Source organism: Sarcophilus harrisii, chromosome 4 (genome assembly GCF_902635505.1).
Source record: "Sarcophilus harrisii chromosome 4, mSarHar1.11, whole genome shotgun sequence".
NCBI classification, from domain to species: Eukaryota; Metazoa; Chordata; class Mammalia; order Dasyuromorphia; family Dasyuridae; genus Sarcophilus; species Sarcophilus harrisii.
Window position 1 is genome coordinate 417990998 of NC_045429.1, and position 18475 is coordinate 418009472.

Here is an 18475-nt window from a genome sequence, read left to right on the forward strand (position 1 = left end):
AAAATATCCTCCTCTCCAAACACAAGATGGAAGGAAGGCTGTTTTGATAGGGAGAGAGGGGTGGCCAGTTCAGGCTGGGCCATGTTTCATCAATGTAATGATAACAGTATCTGTCATTACCATCCCCCATTTGCAATATCCCAAAGATGTACGAGCGATCTTCAGCTCTGTATGGGACCCACTGTTGCCTTTTTTATTTGCCGTTTAGTTGTTCAGAAAATGCAAGGCAAGGGTGGAGAAGGGAAACAGACAGCTTTCTCTGCCTTAATAGCATACCCAGAAGGTTAAAGGAGTGGTCATTTTCTAGAACAGAAGTCAGCACATTACTGGTGCCCTGTGGAGAGGTAAGGAGTTCAGCCTCTACTTAGCTTTGAGTCTTTCTTTCTTGATCCTGAGAAATGTAGTTTCTCTACTTGTTCATTTTTTCCGTAACGTCCTAAGCTTTCCCCAACTTCCACTGATAGTGAGGACTTGAGGTACTTTTTAATAGCTGATTCTTAGGCACCATTTCTGGGATTTAGACAAAATAGCAGTTGTAGACAATTCCCCACACCCCAGAGTTGGTTGATCTTTCTCCCTGGTCCCCACACCCAGAGTCTTTTCTTCTCCTCCAAACTGCTCTCCTCCTGCTCCTGACCTTAATTAACTTAATCCTTTCTCTTCCTCTGACTCATCACTGTTTTTTCTTCTTGTTGTTCAGAAGTTTCTGTTCTCAGACTCCTCCTATCCCATCTAACACCTAAAGTCCACACTATTTTTCACCTTTTGTTCTTTTCCAACACTCTATATTCCAGTCAAACTAGCTTGCCAATTGTGCCAAATACATGGCATTCCTGTCATTTCCCACTTCTGGGACTTGGCACAGGTGATTTCCCCCCCCCCTCCCAACACACACCTTTCTGGAACACACTCCTTTCCCAACCTCACCTCATCTTATGGAATACCTATTTTCCTTTTGAGCCCATCTCAGGTGTCACCTTCTAGGCCTGTGTCTTTCCTGATTTTCCTTCAGTGGTTAGTGATCTCATCCTCTTGAAATTACTTTATATAACTTTCCTATGTAATTTGTATTGACTCACCAGCATATGCTCTTAGCACCCTCTGCCTGCTTTTCTGTCACGCTGTCCCCATAACTGTAAAGTAGAAGGTGGATCAACAAGAATAAGGGATAGTTCTTTGTTCCATGTGTCTGGGGCACACAAGCTGGATGAAGAGTTAAACTGAAACTACCTTCAGCAACCACAAAGCCCCTTTAATGACTTCAAACTTCCCCTGAAAACAAAGCTCTATTATTCTAATGTAAACCGTTTACCCGTGTTACTGTATGGCCCATAAGACATGGAATAAGGTAATACCAGAAGAATCTAAAAAGAAGGGCACCCAGAGTGTAACGAAGGTATGCCTAGTGAATTTGCGAACAGACCATAGCATATGATAGGAGAAGAACTCTGCTGAAGAGCAGGAGTTAAAACATTATTTCAAAGAACTATATGATAGTAAGATGAGGTGGGCTAATTATGTGACAGGGCTGGTGGGGCTGACTGACAGACAGGCTCATGTTAGAAGAAATTAAGGAAAGCCATCAGGAAATTAAATGACTCTTTCTTTGTAAGGAACTTAAGGGAGGACATGGTAAAGAGTCCCAAAAGATGGACAGGTTCAAATAGACTGTGACTTGTATTATTGAAGGGAACTTTCAAATTGTTAGGAATTTTCAAATTCAAAATGTCAGATCTATTTTAATATTGAGTGTATCTATACATATGTTGTACTATTCCCTCATTCCCCAATCTATATTGATTTAAGTTCCTCAAACTTATCAGTTTCAACTGTTTCTAGTGACTTTAATGATCACTGATTTAGAGTGAAAAAGGAAACAGAAAAAACTTTGGCATCTGAGAAATCTGTGTTCAAGTTTTTTCTCTAGCCAGTATTAACTATGATTATGGATAGATTACTGAACCATTCATTGTCTGAAGCAATTATCTTCAGTTGCAGTTGTTGTTGAATCCTTTCAATCATGTCTAATTATGTCTAACTCTTTGTAGCCCCATCGGAGGGTTTCTTGGTAAAGGCACTGCAGTGGTTTGCAATTTCCTTCTGAAGCTCATTTTACAAATGGGGAAATTGAGGCAAACAGGGTTAAGTGAATTGGTCAGGGTTACATATCTAATAAGTGTCTAAAGCTGTCTGTCTCTGTCTCTCTCTCTCATACACACACACACACACACACACACACACAAACACACACACACACACACAAAACTTTCTTCTAGCACATGAATTGATACCATGGTAAAATGACCAGGGATGGGGTTGGATATCTGCAGACTTTACATAATCAGTGTCCTTTTTTGAAAACACTTTGGACAACTGGACGAATTTAGGAAGATTTCACAAAACACTTAAAAAATCTTTAAAACATTTAATGTTCGATTTTATTTTAGAAGGAAAGGCATGTTGCGAATCAACCCAAAATAAAAAACACTTGAAAACTCCACCCCCCAAATATTTTCTTTCTTTTCCAAGATACAGAGTTGCTGACACATGGGCAGAGAATCTGGAGGCAGGGTTGGAAGTCTGACCTCTTTAAGAAAAAAACTTTGTAATTAGTGACCTTTCTTGTAAAATAACAGACAACACTCTTGAACCCAGTTCAAAGGAAAGCTAACTCCTAGAATCATTCAGTTTCATATGTGGTAAGAAACTTTCTCTCCTGGTGTGTCATATTTTGGGAGAATTGGCTCGATTTGCCTTTGCAAGTTTCAGAAAAGGGTGGGAATGAACTTCTTTTTCACTTTTTTTTTTTTTTTTTTTTTTTTGGCGCTGGAGCCAGAGTCAGAATTTGCTTTATTCTGCAGGTAGAAGGAAAGCAGTCCAAGCCAACTCAGTAAAAACAAAACAAAACAAAACAAAACAAAATAACAAAAATCCCACAGATGTTTAATAGCTTATTTACTTTTTTATTGGGAGCCCAGAAAATCTTCCCTTTGCTTGATGGGTATGTTGTTATTGTTTGTCCTTCATTCTTGAAGAAGACCATGATATCAGGGAGGAATTGCCATGACATGTAAATGAATTTAATTTAAGTGAGGGAGGACTGGGCAAAGTAACCAGCCTTATTTTCTCCTCCAAAGTCATCAGCTTTAAAGTGAGAGCTAAGGTTATGTGACAAAAGCAATGAAAAATTCCTTTGCTTACGCTGTCTTGCTCTTCAAGCAAGTAGAACTTGTCACTTGCAATTGTATAATTAAAGGGCTGCCATTAATTTCATTTTTAATGTAAGAACTTAACTTATTATGAACTTCACAAATAAAAACATTTCAATATAAAGAGAAAAGAAAAGGAGATTGTGAAGTTTTGCTGTGTACCAATTGGATTTTTTAAAAAGTATATATTAAATTTAACACTGTAATATAAACCTGCCCTGCTTGTTTGGGTTCCCCTTGAATTTCCTTCTCTCTTCTTCTGTGTATTTTTAAAAATAACATTCATTTTATTAGATTGATAATGGCAGCAGGGTTTGAACTATAAACCTTTCTTTATGTGCAAAGATTATCTACTCTTCTATCACTCCTTCTAAACCAAACATACAATTAGTTCTTTTGTCACTCTTGGAAAGAGTAAGAAAAGGCAAGAACTTGAATTAGATTCAGATACAAATATGTCATCAGATTGGATACTATCAATGTCTTCTTTGCATCCAAGAACTGAAAATGGAGTCCTTTTATGAGACAGTCCCTATTTTGAGAGAAGAGATGTGTAGTAAGACACATGGGAGAATATCTGAGATGGAAGAAGATAAATATGTGATATGAGAAGATTAAGTCAGTCATTTGACAATACTTATCTTCCTTTGGAACTTAAATTGGATAGGAAGTCACTCATTCAAGCTGTCATCTGGTATTTTTTTTTTTTTACTTGAGCAAATGGACCCTGACGTAAGGAGGATCTAATTCAAATCCAGCCTCAGACACTTAACACTTAGTAGCTGTGTGATCCTGGGCAAATCACTTAACTCCAATTACCTTGCAGGAAAAAAAAAGATAACGTTCAAAATTTTTGGTTGCTTATTTCACCAACCTATAAAAGGCATAGAAATGGAAGAAGGAAGGTCATATAAGTAAGTACAAATAGAGCAATTTGACTGGAATACAGTGTGAGTAAACCTGGAAAGATAGGCTTAAGACATTTATGGGAACTTTTTTTTAACCTCTAGAGTTTCTGGAGCAGAAAACTCACTTGGTCACATTTGTAATTTAGGGATATCAATTTGCTAGCTATTTGGGAAGGAATGGAGTAGAGAAGAGAAAGACTAAAGGTGGGGAGAACAATGAGGAGGTTATTGCAATTGTTCAGGTGAAAGGTGATGAGGGTCTGAACTACTGTATAAGTAGAAGAAAGAGGATGCCTGGGAGATATGTCATGGAAGATGGGACCAATAAGATTTGGCAGTTAATTGAATGTGCAAAAGAGTGAAAGAACTACTTTTGAGATCCTTGGTGACTGGAAGAATGGTGATATCCTTAACAGATGGTATGAAGGTAGAAAGGAGGATGGATTGTAGGAGAAAAACTAGGGCTGGATATATGGAACTAAGAGTCATTGTTTTCACAATGGTAACTCAATCCATAGGAGTTGATGAGATTATCATAAAATATATATCGAGAAAAGGTCATAGGAAAGCTCACTGGTGGGTACACCCACACATGGAATGGGGAGGGACATCGGTGATGAATCAGCAAAGCAGAATAAAAAACAGAATGACCATATAGGTAGGAAGAGAACTAGGAGAAAGTAGCATCATGGAGAATCTTGGGAGGAGAATGGTCCATGGTAATTAAAAATTTTTCAGAACTGGAAGGGACCTTAAAGTCTAATCTTTTCTTTTTTTTTGGAGGTGAGGAAACTGAAGGCCAAAGTCACATAGGTGACTATCAGATTTGGATCTGAATGAAAGAATAAGTTTCTTCATTGTTCAAATTTTCTGGTTGCTGATTTCATCAGTAAAGACTTAGACTCAATGTAACGTAGAACTTTTCCTGTTATGGGAAAATTCTAGGCCCAGGGCTCTGGGAAGAAACTTCTTTAAAATTATGACAATGTCAACATTTTAATGGTATCTTAGCCCTGTTGGCCTTATAAAAATATACTATGGTGGGGGGGGAGGGATGTGATTTTGTGGGAAATTAAAGCCCTTTCACAGACATTGCAACTAGGATAAGATGATATCCTGCCTGCATCCCTAGTCACCGGCCATCCTCCTTAGCCCATAAGTTTTAGGCAGCTTCTGAAAAATTGGATTTTGCTTCCAGAAAAGCTAACAAATCTCAAGGTCCTCAAAGAGTTTTACTAGTGGAAAAACTTAAAGGAATGATCATGAAATCATAAATCTAGAACTATAAGGGATTTTAGGGATCATTTTGTCCATAACTCTCATTTTACAGATGAGGAAACTGAAGCCCAGATGTGTCAAATGAGTGGCTCAAGTTCAAAAAGGGAAGCAAAAAAGTGGTAGAACCATGTATTCATCCAAGTACCTCATTCAGGATACTAGATCATCACAATATTAGAGCTAATATTTGAACCCAGGTCTTCTTTGATTCAAATTCCAACTCTACATTACCTAAAAAAACATGGAAATGGAGTAGTAAAAAAAAAGATATTATTCACTAATGAGAGAATGAGCAAATTCAGAATAATTTTTTCTTATACAACTATAAGTATAGTTAGCATTTAAATAGTGCTTTAAGGTTGGCAAAGCACTTTAAAAGTAGAATTTTATTTGAGTCTCACAACAACCCTATGAAGTAGAAGTTATTATTTCCATTTAATTGATGAGGAAAGTAAGTCTAAGAGACATGAAGGGTCACACAGCCATTTGAATAAGGATTTGAATTCACATCTCTCTTCCAGTCTAGCACTGTATATGCTATGTCAACTAGCTGCCTCAATGAAGGTAAAAGAATGAATGAAACAGTTAAAAATATGTTTGTTAACTGTTTACTATATATCAAGCATTGTAATAAATCTCAGGGATACAAATAGAAAAATTGAACCACTTCTTACCCTCATGAAGCTCCTATTCTAGTTTTGAGAGACAATGTATAAACAAATTTCAGATGTAGCAGAGAGAATGGAAAAATCTAGAAGTCCTAAGGGCTCAGTAGTAGGAGAGATGGCAAAGTCCAGATCCCCAGGCTTTATCTTTTGGGAGTGATCTCTTTTTTGATGAAAAGTCAACCCATCCTAGAAGCCTTTATAGAAATCTGAATTTGGATATAACTGAATAATTCATAGCTATGCAAAGAGATGTCCATGTTTCTCAGTTCTTTCTTTTTTCTTATCTAAACAGGCAATAGCTTTCAGACAATCACATACTTTGGACTATACAGATCAGAAATAGCAGATATCAAATACTGAAAGAATAATAAATATCTGACAAAGCTGCTCCCTCAGAAACAAGCTCTATCCAGGAAATCATATAGAAAATATGATCACCAGATTCACAGCTGATCTTCCTTTTTTTCTTTCCTCCCTTTCCTCCTCCTCTCCTCTCTTCTCTCCTTCCTTCTGTCTCTCTCTTTTTTTCTTCCTTTCTTCCTCTTTCCTTCCCTCCCTTCTTCCTTTCCTTTTTCCTTCCTCCTTTCTCTTTTTCTCTCCTCTCTTTTCCTTTCCTTTCCTTTCTTCTGTCTCTCTCTTTTTCTCTTTCTCCCTTTCTCTTTCCTTTCCTCTCTTCCTCTTTTCCTTTTTCCTCCTTCCCTTTCTTTTTCCTCCCTCCCTTCTTTCTTCTCTCCTTTCCTTCTTTTTCTCCCCTATGTCTCTCTGTCTTTTTCTCTCCTTCCCACTCCTTTTATTCTTTCTCCTCTCCCTTCCTCCTCCTCCTTCCTTTTCCTTTGCCTCCTTTCCTCCATCCCTCCCTCCTTCCTCCCTCCCTCTTTCCCTCTCTCTCTTCCTTCCTTCCTTCCTTCCTTTTCTCCTTTCCTTCCTTCCTTCCTTCCTTCCTTCCTTCCTTCCTTCCTTCCTTCCTTCCTCCTTTCTTCCTTTCCTTCCTTCACCACTGTATGACTTTGCTTAATATCCATTTGCTTCCTATTCTGAATTTTCCAGTTATGGAGGAGATGATTTTTCTCTGCTTTGGGAACCTATATTGTAAAGTGCTAATGTGCTCTGACAGGACAGTGAACAGCCACAATCTAATAATAAACATTTAAAGAAAAGAAAGCTGAATGAAATCCAGAACACATTGAGAAATATTAGGAACTATTTTGGTGACTTTAAACTTTATTTTTTAAAAAACACATCCAGGGATTGGGGGAGGGGAAGGATAGATTTATGTATTGTCTGACCAATTGGCATATAGGTCAAAGGCTCCTTTCAGTCTTCATTTTCTACTGAAGTGTGTCTTCTCACTTTTTTGCACACCACAACTCAAATCTAAAATTAGGGTTCTTTTCACTGGAGTGTGTGTGTGTGTGTGTGTGTGTGCGCGCGAGTGTGCGCGTGTGCCTATACACGCGCATGTGCACACATGCCCTGGCTTATTGTAGGGATGTTTTTGTTTCTGTAGCCAATAAAGATGCTAGCTTGTAGGAGGATCTGTGGTTATCTGAAACAAATTTTGGTAGGGGGCAGAAAAGGGGGAAGAAGTGGAGGAAAGTGAAGTTCAGAATCAGGTGGCTGGTTGGTCTCAGAGCTGATGGATGGCCCACACAATGACTTCACTCCAAGCAATGTGAAAACTAATTGAGAAAACATGTTCCAGTGATGTCTTCATGGAAAAATCCAGATTGGGGCATTTTTTTTATTCCTTTAGAATTCCTTGAATATTTGTTGTGCGTGTCTCTACAGCCTCCTGGATCATTACCCCGTGCTTACTGAGAAGGACTGAGATTCCCTGCTTTATCTAAAGTTAGGTCTGTGAGGGGTGGAATTCCCTCAGAGGACTAATGGACCAGTGGTCAGTCAGAGTATGGGGCAGGGACAAAGATAATCTGCTCTTTTTTGCTTTTTCTATAGAAAGAGAGAAACAAAAGCTAAAGTTCCTGGAAACTCATTTTCTCCTACATCCATCATAGTCACTCTCCCATACATATCATGCTTTAGTCTATTCAAAATGAATACTATTTTTTCCTTTCTCTATTAATTTTATCAAAGTCTTGTCAACCATTCAAGGACCATTTCCTCCATGAAACCCCCCCCCCCCCCCCAACAATTCCAGTCAACTGAAGAGATGCTTATTAAATTCCTCCAAAGAATCAGGAAGTTAATTGGTGCCAAGGACACAAGGGAAACAGAAACTCAGTCCCTGACTTCATAGAGTTCCATTCTATTGAGAGGATATCCCATACTTCTAGATAATTATAATCCAGGTCATAGAGAAAATCAATATATCAAAGAACTTTTTATAAAGTACCTACTATGTACCAAGTACTGTGTTAAGTACTAAGGATACCAGAAAGAGGCAAAAGACAGACTCTAGTCATAAATTCCTTAATGGAGAAAACAATATGCAAATACAAAGCAAGTTATATACTGTTTAGGATAAATAGAAAATAAGCAACAGAGGAAAGGCACAAGAATTAAAGCTGGGAAATTCAGAAAGGACTCCTTGGAAGAGAAGAAGGGAAAGCAAAGGAAGTAAGCCTTTATATAGCATCTGTTATATGTCAGGTACTGAAGGGAATAAACTTTTATATAGTATCTACTTTGTGCCAGACACTGAAGGGAATAAATATTTATATAGTACCTACTATGTGCCAGGCACTGAAAGGAATAAACATTTATATAGTACCTACTATGTACCAGGTGATTTACAAGTGATTTACAAATATTATTTCATTTGATCCTCACACCAATCCTGCAAAGTAGGTATTACTACTATCCCCATTTTACAGTGGAAGAAATTGAGTTAAACAGATTATGTGACTTCCCCAGGGCCATACAGCTAGTCTGTATCTGAGGCTACATTTGAATTCAGGTATTCTTGTCTTTGGGTCCTGTGCTCTATTATCTGTGCCACCTACCAGTCTCAGGAAATAGAAATAGCACCTGAGTTGAGCCTTCAAGGGAGACAAGAATCTTGAGAGGAAAAGAGGGGTAAAGGTTGTATTCAAGGTGTGAGAATGGTTTATGGGAATGTACTTTATAGAGGCATGTAGAATTCTGGGAACAGTATGTTTGTCAGTGGTACTTAATGGGGAGGAGTGTGAAATAAAGCTGGTGGGGTAAGTTTGAACCAGAATGTTTAGAACCTTAAATGCTAGGCTGAGAAATTATTTCCCTTATTCCAATTTCTATAGCTCTTAGTGACTGCAGCAGGCAATTTAGTGTTAAGCATTTCCCTTTCTTCCTCTGTTTAAATATTTTCTAGGAAGAGGAAATAGAAAAAGAGGGCATTTTATGCAGGGGGTATAGCATGAGGGAATAGATGCTTGGGGATCTTCATGAAGGCACAGGAATGACTAGGAGGTATCTAGGAGACAAGTAGTTCTGAATTTGAAGGTAAATTCTTTTAGGACAGGAACCGTGTCTAATATTTCTTGATATTTCCAACAGTAACTTGAATAACACTGAGCTTTTAAATTGGTGCTCAGTAAATACTCATACAGAAGCATGGAGTCGATTGATGGAAATATAGTCTGGGGCCCTGGGATGATGAGTATTTGCCTTTTCCGGTTTTTTAAAATAGTTCACCCATTGTTCTTTGGTTATCATCTGTCAATTAAGAATTACATCTGAGAGCAATGGAGATAATTATTCTATTATTGCATTATATACTTGGTAAAATAAACTGCTTCTTTCTATCTACATTTATTTCTTCCTATCTTTTTTACTTTCCCAAAGGTCAAAAGGAAATCATCATATTGTTGCATTGGGTAAGAAGCTAAAATAAGATGATAGAATTTGGAGCTAAAAAAGATCATGGAGTCCAATACCCTCCTAAAAATACCTACAAATGCTTTCAGTCAAAATGGCAACTTTCAAAGAATTCTGTATTGAAAGGATGATGTTTTATCATTTCCAAAATAAAATCTGGGGCAAAAAAAAATACATCTGAACATCCACTGATATTTCACCCAGATGTCAAGAGGCTTGTAAAGATTATTTAAAGTAGGGAATGCAAACCAACCAAGATGTTAACTGTAAAATATTAAAATATACAACTGGGTAAATAAAAATGATTTCTTGTGCCAGAAATACCAATAGTAGATTTGTACAAATTAGGCCATCTAAAATGGAAATGAAACTGGAGGGGGGGGGGACAATTGCCCCAGGACTTAATTTTAAATGGAAAGATAGATCTAAGAAATGCAAATGGAGTGTACAATATGTTAGAAACCTGTCTTTTCATTCTTATTTTTTCTCTAGCTGAGCCTTCTATCCCAATCACAGAGGTTTGTCACTATTCCCAACATATCATTTCCTTTAGTGGATAGAATGCAGGATCTGGAGTCAGAGATTTGGATTCAAATTCTTCCTTGGACACTTATCTCTGTGATCTCTTGATCAATTCACTTCGATTCTTTGAACCTCAGTTTCTTTATATCCAAAATAGCTAGCTGACTGGAAGTGTTGGCCTCTAAGGTTCCTTCCAGTTATAGATCTTTAATTCTTTCTTTCCCTTTCCGGGTACTACTCATCCTTTAGCATTCTGAGTTATAACAAATATAAGATCCAAGCATGTGGAAGTGGGGAGGGCTCAGGAGTGACTTGTCCAAACATTTCATTTTACAAAGGAAAAAAAAAACAGAAGCCCAATAGCCTCCAAATGTGGAATAACCTGCCCAAAGTATTATAGTAGATCCAGGATTTGACTCCAAATTCTATTTCATCATTCCCTATGCTATTTAAGAGCCAAGACCACATCCCTAGCACGTAGCACAGCTAGCTAAATAAATATTTTTGGCACCTGTCAATCTATGCTTTTTCATCTGAGGCTGTCTTTCCTTCAGAAAAATCAGTAAGCATTCATTGTCCCTTGCTTGATTAGCAGGCAATTAGAACTACCTTGACTCACATTTCTTGAGGGTGAGGTGAGGAAGGGGGAGTAGGGAGGGCCCGAGACAATACTGGCCTATTGGCTTATTATCCTTGATATTTTGATGAATCTATGATCTCACTAATGTGGGTCCTCCCTCTAATGATGCAGAACATGAGCCATTCACGTCCTTTCATTCTGTATGACTGTGTCTATATACTCCCATATATCCTCTTCAGGTGGGTCCGCCCAAAATTCTGGAGCCCTTCCTCTAGTTCATGGGATCCCAGATTTAAAACGGAAAGGTCAACACTCTCTTTTTGCATGTTTGGGACCTGAAGTCCAGACAGCTGAGCAAAGAAGGCAATGAAGTGAAGTGACAAAGTCAGGATTCAAATGTAGATCCTCCTGGATCAACCCTTGTGTTCTTTCTACTGCATTATATTCTCTTGACACTGAATGGATACCAGTGCAGCATGTGAGCTTTTACTCCATGACTGGCCCACTTTCTTTTCAGATATACATCTAGGATATTCTTTAAAAGCTTGACAAATGCTTTTCATTCATTCATCCTTTATGTGGCTTCTCTTGTGAAATTCTTGGATGTTAATATTTATCATCATGGGTACAGAAAGGCTGGATCTTTTGATGCAGGTTTTTCATTTCTTTTGAGAGAGATGGGCATTCAATGTAAAGAATGAGATATAACTAATTCTAGATAGGGAAGTCAGAAGCCGCATGGAACATACCAAGGCAATTCAGCACATCTGCAGCAGATAGCAAATATTTTGCGGTTACTTGGAAACGATCATGTAGTATAATGGATTGTAAATTTCTTTATAGTAAAAGGCTACTGTGGTAAATTTGGACACCAGAGCCCATTCATTCATCACCACATCATAGTCAGGTCCTTCTATTTCCAGATTTTTTTCGGTTTTTAGAAAAGACCACTGCTGACCTCTAAATCTTTCAAACTTCTCCTTAGCCAAAGAGTATATTTACAGGAAAATTCTAGTTTCTGACTATGAATCCAAAGACAGAAAGGAAGAGGAGGAAGAAAAGTAAGAGAAGGAAGAGAATTTATATACTACAAAACCAATTAGGTTCCTGGATAAATCAAAGCAACTATGTAATTGGGTCATAACTAATAGGAGGAAATGTGGTGCTAAGAAAAGAGCCTTGGATTTGGAGGCAGAGGATATGGGTTCAAATTTCAGCTTATTATTTATTTGGAATGGAAAGATTTTGGTCCAGGGTGGGGGTTGGGATGGGGGAAAGACATTGCCTGATAGAAGCAGAAAGAACCCCCTGGGACAAGACTCTGGTAAGATGCTGCTACTGAAGCTGTCATATGAACAAGGAGCCTCCCATTTTCTGCAGCTTTTGTTTTATCTCAATAATTGCTTCAATATCCAATTCTACCTTCCCTGTCCACCATCATCTTCTCTTCTTTGTTCTTAATAAATATCAGATATCTTGTTATTACAAATCTCATTCCCTGAAACTGTATTCCTTTTATTCCTTTCAAAGAAAAAGACTCAAAAACAAGTCACCCATTCTTGCTCTTCTGAGCTATTCTGAGAAAGGCAGTAGGTAGGTAGAGGATGATCACTCTCAAGCATTTTTCTAAACATCTCTTTTCATTGTAGAAAAGTACCTAATTTGAAAACTAAATGGGAAATTACATACTCTCATTTATTTTAACAGCTTATGCCCATTTTTATTCATCTTTTGTAGAGATGTATGAATGTTGTATTAACTGGCCTTAGTGGTAGGGAAGGTTCTACTTGGCTGATGACTCAAAGGAGGGATCCCTTGGTGAGTTTAGAGATCACTCTCTTCATTTAAGAGGTAAAAGGATATTTCCCAGATTAGCTAAAATGATTTCCTAAGAACAGAGATAGATTGGGACTCATGCCTTCTTCCTACAAGTCTTTCTTCTACCAATTCCACGAATTTTGAAAATTTTCCTCTTTGAATATTGATGTGTATCACAGTCAACGTGGCCCATATAGTTCTTGGAACTACAGCATTTGACTATCTTTTAGTTGGTGAGGAAACAAGACACTATTACAATATATAGTCTCTGAAAAAAATCTAAATCCACATCCAAATTAGTGCTCATACTCATTTGTTAGTGATAGTCATTTAAAACTGCTTGGTGAAAAGATTTCTTCTGGATATGAGTTAAGTATGTGAATCAGTAGTCTGTAAAATTAATTACCTTATTGAATAAATGAATACAAAAGTCACAGGTACTATTAGGTTTAGTTCTGAGGATACAAATAGTACACCAAAAGTAAGAGAGTCTATCCTCAAATAACTTAACAGTCTAACTAGGAGTATCCTAGGTGGGTGCTTTATTTTGGGAAGTCACAAGGCAAATGATTTGACAAACCTTTTCCAGGAATGATAGTGTTGGTAGTACTATATCCAAAGTTAGGGGGTGGAACTCTGGGGAGAGGGAAGAGCATATAGTTGAGATCTGGTCCTATCAGATGTAGATAACTCTAATCAATCAGGAGTCAAAATGGATAGCTGGACAAAAACTGGGCATCTGGATTGAGGCAAAGGCAAAGAAGGTAGAGTGAGATGGAAAGACATGAACATGAATGGAAAGAGGCAAACTTGGTCTTGGTTTACAGAAATGTGATTTGGACTTCTAGAAGAGTCATAACTGTAATCAAGACCAAATTCAGATCAGAGGATAGAAGTATGTATGATAGATATCAGAGGTATAAGCTATATAATTGCTTGACTAGTATATTATAGGGAAAAATTTTTAATTGGGGGAGAGTGTTATGCATTGGGCAAGATGGCTTCTGAGTCCCTTCAAATTCTGTGAGTCTGACTATAGTGTGCCTAATGGTTTGTGGGTTGAGAAGGAATATGGACCCTCAGAGAGGAGCATTATAATGACAAGATGCATCAGGTAAGAATTGTACTACAGGCTTAAAGGGTAGTGAAATGAGGCACAAAGAGGAAACACTTCTCCATGTTCCCATCCTGAGGCAAAGATTCATCTGTCCATACTAGTTATGGCTCTAACCATAGGTCAACCATTTAGTAACCTTCCAAATCAGATACAGTAATTACCATGACAAATGAGGGAACAGAGCCCCGTTTCTAATGTGTAAGGAGAAAGTTTGGTGTTAGCAAAAGATATTAGTGTCTTTCATGAATTCCTAGTCCCTAGATGATTTTCTACAGAAAGGCCTTGGCTTCCGATGCCAGTTTTCACGGCTCTTGATTTCAGTGTCTGCTTGGGGACATTCCTCTTCTATCCCCCAGAAATGAAGCCCTTCATATGGTGAGAAGAACTTTTCATCCACTCCTTAGCAATGAACCCTTCATACAGGGATTAGTGTAATAGAGTGGCTGAACTGATTTTTTTGTAGTATTTGCTCTGTGATAGAAGCCAAGTGGCCACTGAAGCATTCTACAGACATGTTGTGAGTAATGCTTGATATCCAATTCAAAGAGCAAATTTCTCATATTTTTTTTTTTTCAGTAGGATATCCTCAGTAACCATGAGAAATTCCCCTCAGGCTTTTCCCCTGCCCTCCTGGCAGCTAAGGGCCTTCCTCTTGTCCTGACTCTCAGTTCCATCTCAGTCCAATATTTAGAGGATTGGGTGGGAAGCAACTGCATCAGTCTGGGTCTGGAACCTGCCCCTGCTCTACAGGACTCATAATATTTGGGATGGAATAAGAAGAGTAGGGATGGGAGTTTCATTTTCCCAGAAGTGATTAGGAAAAAAAGGATAACTAGAGATGCCTTAGGTTAAGGTAAATTGAAAGAAATATGTATGCCTATTGTGTTTTGAAGGGACTGGACAAAGGAAGATACAGCATTATTCCTATATGCTCAAAGCCCTGTTATGTATGTATGTATGTATGTGTATGTGTGTGTATATATGTGCACATGTGTGTATATATACGTGTGTGTTTAAATTTTACAAAATCAACCAGTCAATAAGCGTTTATTAAGGACCTATTATGTACCAGGGATTGTGCTAAAAAAAAAAAAGCATTATTATTCTAAAAGAGTCCACACTCTAGTGGAGAGAAAACATGAAAATAAGTATGTCCAAATCAAGATACCTACAAGTTCAACAGAGTGAAGGGACCAACCATTAAAGAGAGTTAGGAAATTATTCTTGTAAAAAATAGAATTTTGGTTGGGACTTAAAAGAAGTCCTTTAAATGGACTTAAAGGAAATAAAGAGGCAGTATTAGACATGAGATAAATTGGATAAGATACCTGGAGTCAAACTGGAAAAGACCTCAGAGGTTTAGTTCAGTCCCTTCATTTTATGTGAGAAAGCCAAGGACCACTGACTTCAAACGGCCTGCTCAGGATTATCCAGGTAATAAGTGTGAGGGATGATTTTTATAGTACCAAACTTTCTCCTAACTGTTTATAGAGTTCAACTGAACTACCTCCCCCACCCAAAGAAAAGAAAAACAAGGAGAGCTTATCAATTTCCACCTCCAATTTCCCTTAACACAATCCTTAGGCTTCACATCATCTTTTAAGAACATCTCATCCATTCCTAAGCAGCTCTCCATCACCCATTTTATTAGTAATTCACCAATATAAAAATGTAGGGAGTATCAATAAGAATTCAGTGATTTGTTTGAGGAAAGGTTGGTAATGAGCCCTCATTTCAAAGTAGGCCCCTGAGATTTATAAGAGATTTGAAACTTTCATTTAAATGCAGAAAAGGGAATACATTTTCCCTCTATGCCAGTCCCTCCTGTCTTTTTTGCTCTGGGGTGTTTTATTTTCATTTTATTTTTCTGTTGACAGACAACTATCGCCTTCATCAATAGCCCCTGGCTAGGAAATGAAATGTGAACTGCCTATATTGATACTTGGCAATGGTAACAAAAGAGGCCTATCAGGTTGGTTGAACTTATTACTCATTTGAGAGTCTGAGAGTTCACCTGACAAAGGGAGAGAGAGAGGCAGAATTAAAAGAAAGACTATAAGATCAGGGCGTTGTCCAGTCTCTGGCACAAGGTAGGTATTTAATAAATGCTTATAGAATTGAATAGGACCAGAAATTCTTCCTCCAGGGCAGGTTGGGGGGGGATGTTTCCAGTCTTTGGATAGTCTTGGTTAAGATTTTCTGGAGAAGTTGTTCTGAGTTTTTGACTATCATTCATTATTACAACCTGACTCCCAGTTCCATAACTGGGAGTCCTAAGTGGGAGATCATGACATACCACAGTGAGTGAGGGTGCATAGAATACAGGCAGAACAATTTCTATAGCTCTTTCCTTAGGGATTTCCTTAACTTCAGATCACATATTGACAGAGTAGAATCAGTGAAGATTTCACTTCTTTTGTTTCCAGCTGGGACGTGTACTTCGTTTCTCTTAATACCCCAAGCACCCAAAAGGCTTTGCTGTAATAGACTTTAATGCCTGAAACACCCATAAATTATCCTCCAAACTGTTACAACTTCCAATCTGGAACGACTTGGAAAAACCAGCCCGGCAAGCAGGATCTTTTTTAAATCTCACTTTTTAGGAGCATAGAAAGTTAGAGCAGCAACCCCTTTTCATCATAATCTGGTTAAGTTCTTAAGGCGATTAGAACAATCGCGATCAGCCCGAAGTAAAATACTGTCGGGTATCGTTTCCTGGCCCCTGAAGTCTTCTTTCTCTCCCTCTTTCTGTCCTCCCTGATTTAGAAGGTGGTGCCAAGTCTCTATTGCACCTGGCAACACCCGGCAGGGAAGGATGTCCCAAGAAGGCGGAGCTGAAGCCTTAGCTGGCTCGGCCGGACACCTGAAGGTGCCCGTGGCGTTTTGAAAACGAAAAGGTTGGTGCAGCCCAGCCTCCATGCCAGTTTCTTGACAGTGGGCACATCGGCGTTCCCATCCCTAGAAAGGAGCCTTTGACCTTGGGCACCACCACAGTCCGGGAGCTCTCGGGAGAGCCCCGAGCCCTCAGGGTCCCAGCTGCCGCGTGGGGAGGTTGGAGAGGGACTAGATAGTGAGTGCTAAACCGACTCCTGAGCTTGGGGCTAAACTCTTCCCCTCACCTGGGGAGCCCCTGGGACCGCGCCGTCTTTGGGCAGCAATGCTACTTTCCGGATTCAGCCTGCTGTGGTGCACTCGCGTGCCAAACCCTCGTACCTGACTCTCCGGAGCTTTCTGCGTGATCAGAGCCAGTGGCCCCTGCCCCCACCCCTCACCAATTCCTCCCTGGCTTTCAGGTTTCTCTCCCCAGGCGCCGCGTACCCTCAGAGAAGTCTTCCCTGGCATTGCGGGATTCCCCGTGCGGAGCGCAGCTAAGCGCACAACCGCGGAGCCACCGGAGCCTGGCAAGGTCCGCGTACCCCCAGCCCAGTCCGGCTCCACAGCCGCGCTCTTGGCAAAGCCGCTTGGGACACTCACCTCGGGGCTGCGCCTCTGGATGCCGGGAGCCTAGGGGTTGCCCAGAGGGTCGGAGATCTCGCTGGACCGGCGTCCGTAGACACTCTCCCAGGCGGACACAGCCATCCACCCTGCCCCAGGTCCTCGCCGTGTGCGCCTCTGCCCGTGCGCTGCAGTGCCCGTGCTCTGGGGCAGTCCTGACTCACTCGGAGCTCCGCTCCCCTCGGGCTCGCAGCGCTTTCTGCTGGAGTGGCTGCCTCACGCTCTCCTCCTTAGCATTTTTTTATTTTAGTCCCTCCCCTTTCAAGGCTGCTCAAAACCTCCTCCCCCCCCCCTTTCCTGCCCCCACCCCCACCCCAGCACCTGCTCTGACTGACTCCGAAGGGCTGTCTGCTCCGCAAGGGAAGCGTCCCGAGGCTAGTCCAAGGTGGCCAGACTGAGAGAGAGATCGATCCCAGACCAGTGCCAGGCCCAGGAAGCTCCGGAAGGGCATAGACTTTGTCTCTTGGCAGCACCTCAGGCCGTTGTCTCTAAGGAAGGAGAGGGGCACCGGTTGAAGGGCTGCACATAGGTTCGGGAGGCACCCAGAGCTGGGCGCTGTATTTGGGGGTATATTCTTTTAAGCTCCCAGTCCCCTGCTCCCTCCTGGTCCAGCTTACTTGCCCTCGGCCACAGGAACCTCGAGGGTGGGCATGTACCTCTCCGCACCCTCTCTGATTTTCGCGGATTAAGAGCTCTTCTTCCTTGACCCGGCGGAGCTGATCCCCAGGAGAGAGAGAGATCCTGTAGTGCGGACCCCTGAGAGGCGTCCCCGCCAAGCGGGGGTCCCAAACGCGGGGGAGGGGGCTAGCCGGGACCGTAAAACCTGTGAAAGAGAGATCCTGAGTTTGGGAGAAACATCAGGATAGCGGAAAAAGGCGAGACTAAGGGATGGCCGCGGTCCATTTACACGGCCGATGCCAAGGTGGAGCGACGAGGTTCTCTGCCTCCAACTACAGGGACACCCCCTCTCGGCGCGCGCGCGCGCATAATATACCCTTAAGACAGTGCCCCACAGCCCAGTAACCTAATAAACCTCTCTTTTGACCTGTTCTCCACGCTACTTG

At 40.3% G+C, this 18475-nt stretch overlaps 1 protein-coding gene across 1 annotated transcript in view; it reads right to left on the reverse strand.

Annotated features, from left to right (window-relative positions):
• Positions 1–17571, reverse strand: part of NGF (nerve growth factor) — an 80302-nt gene extending 62731 nt beyond the window's left edge. The window contains exon 1 of the mRNA XM_012549627.3: positions 17391–17571. The gene's annotated coding sequence lies outside the window, so the exon portion shown is untranslated. The remainder of the gene's footprint in view (positions 1–17390) is intronic.
• Between the last annotated feature and the right edge of the window lie 904 nt (positions 17572–18475).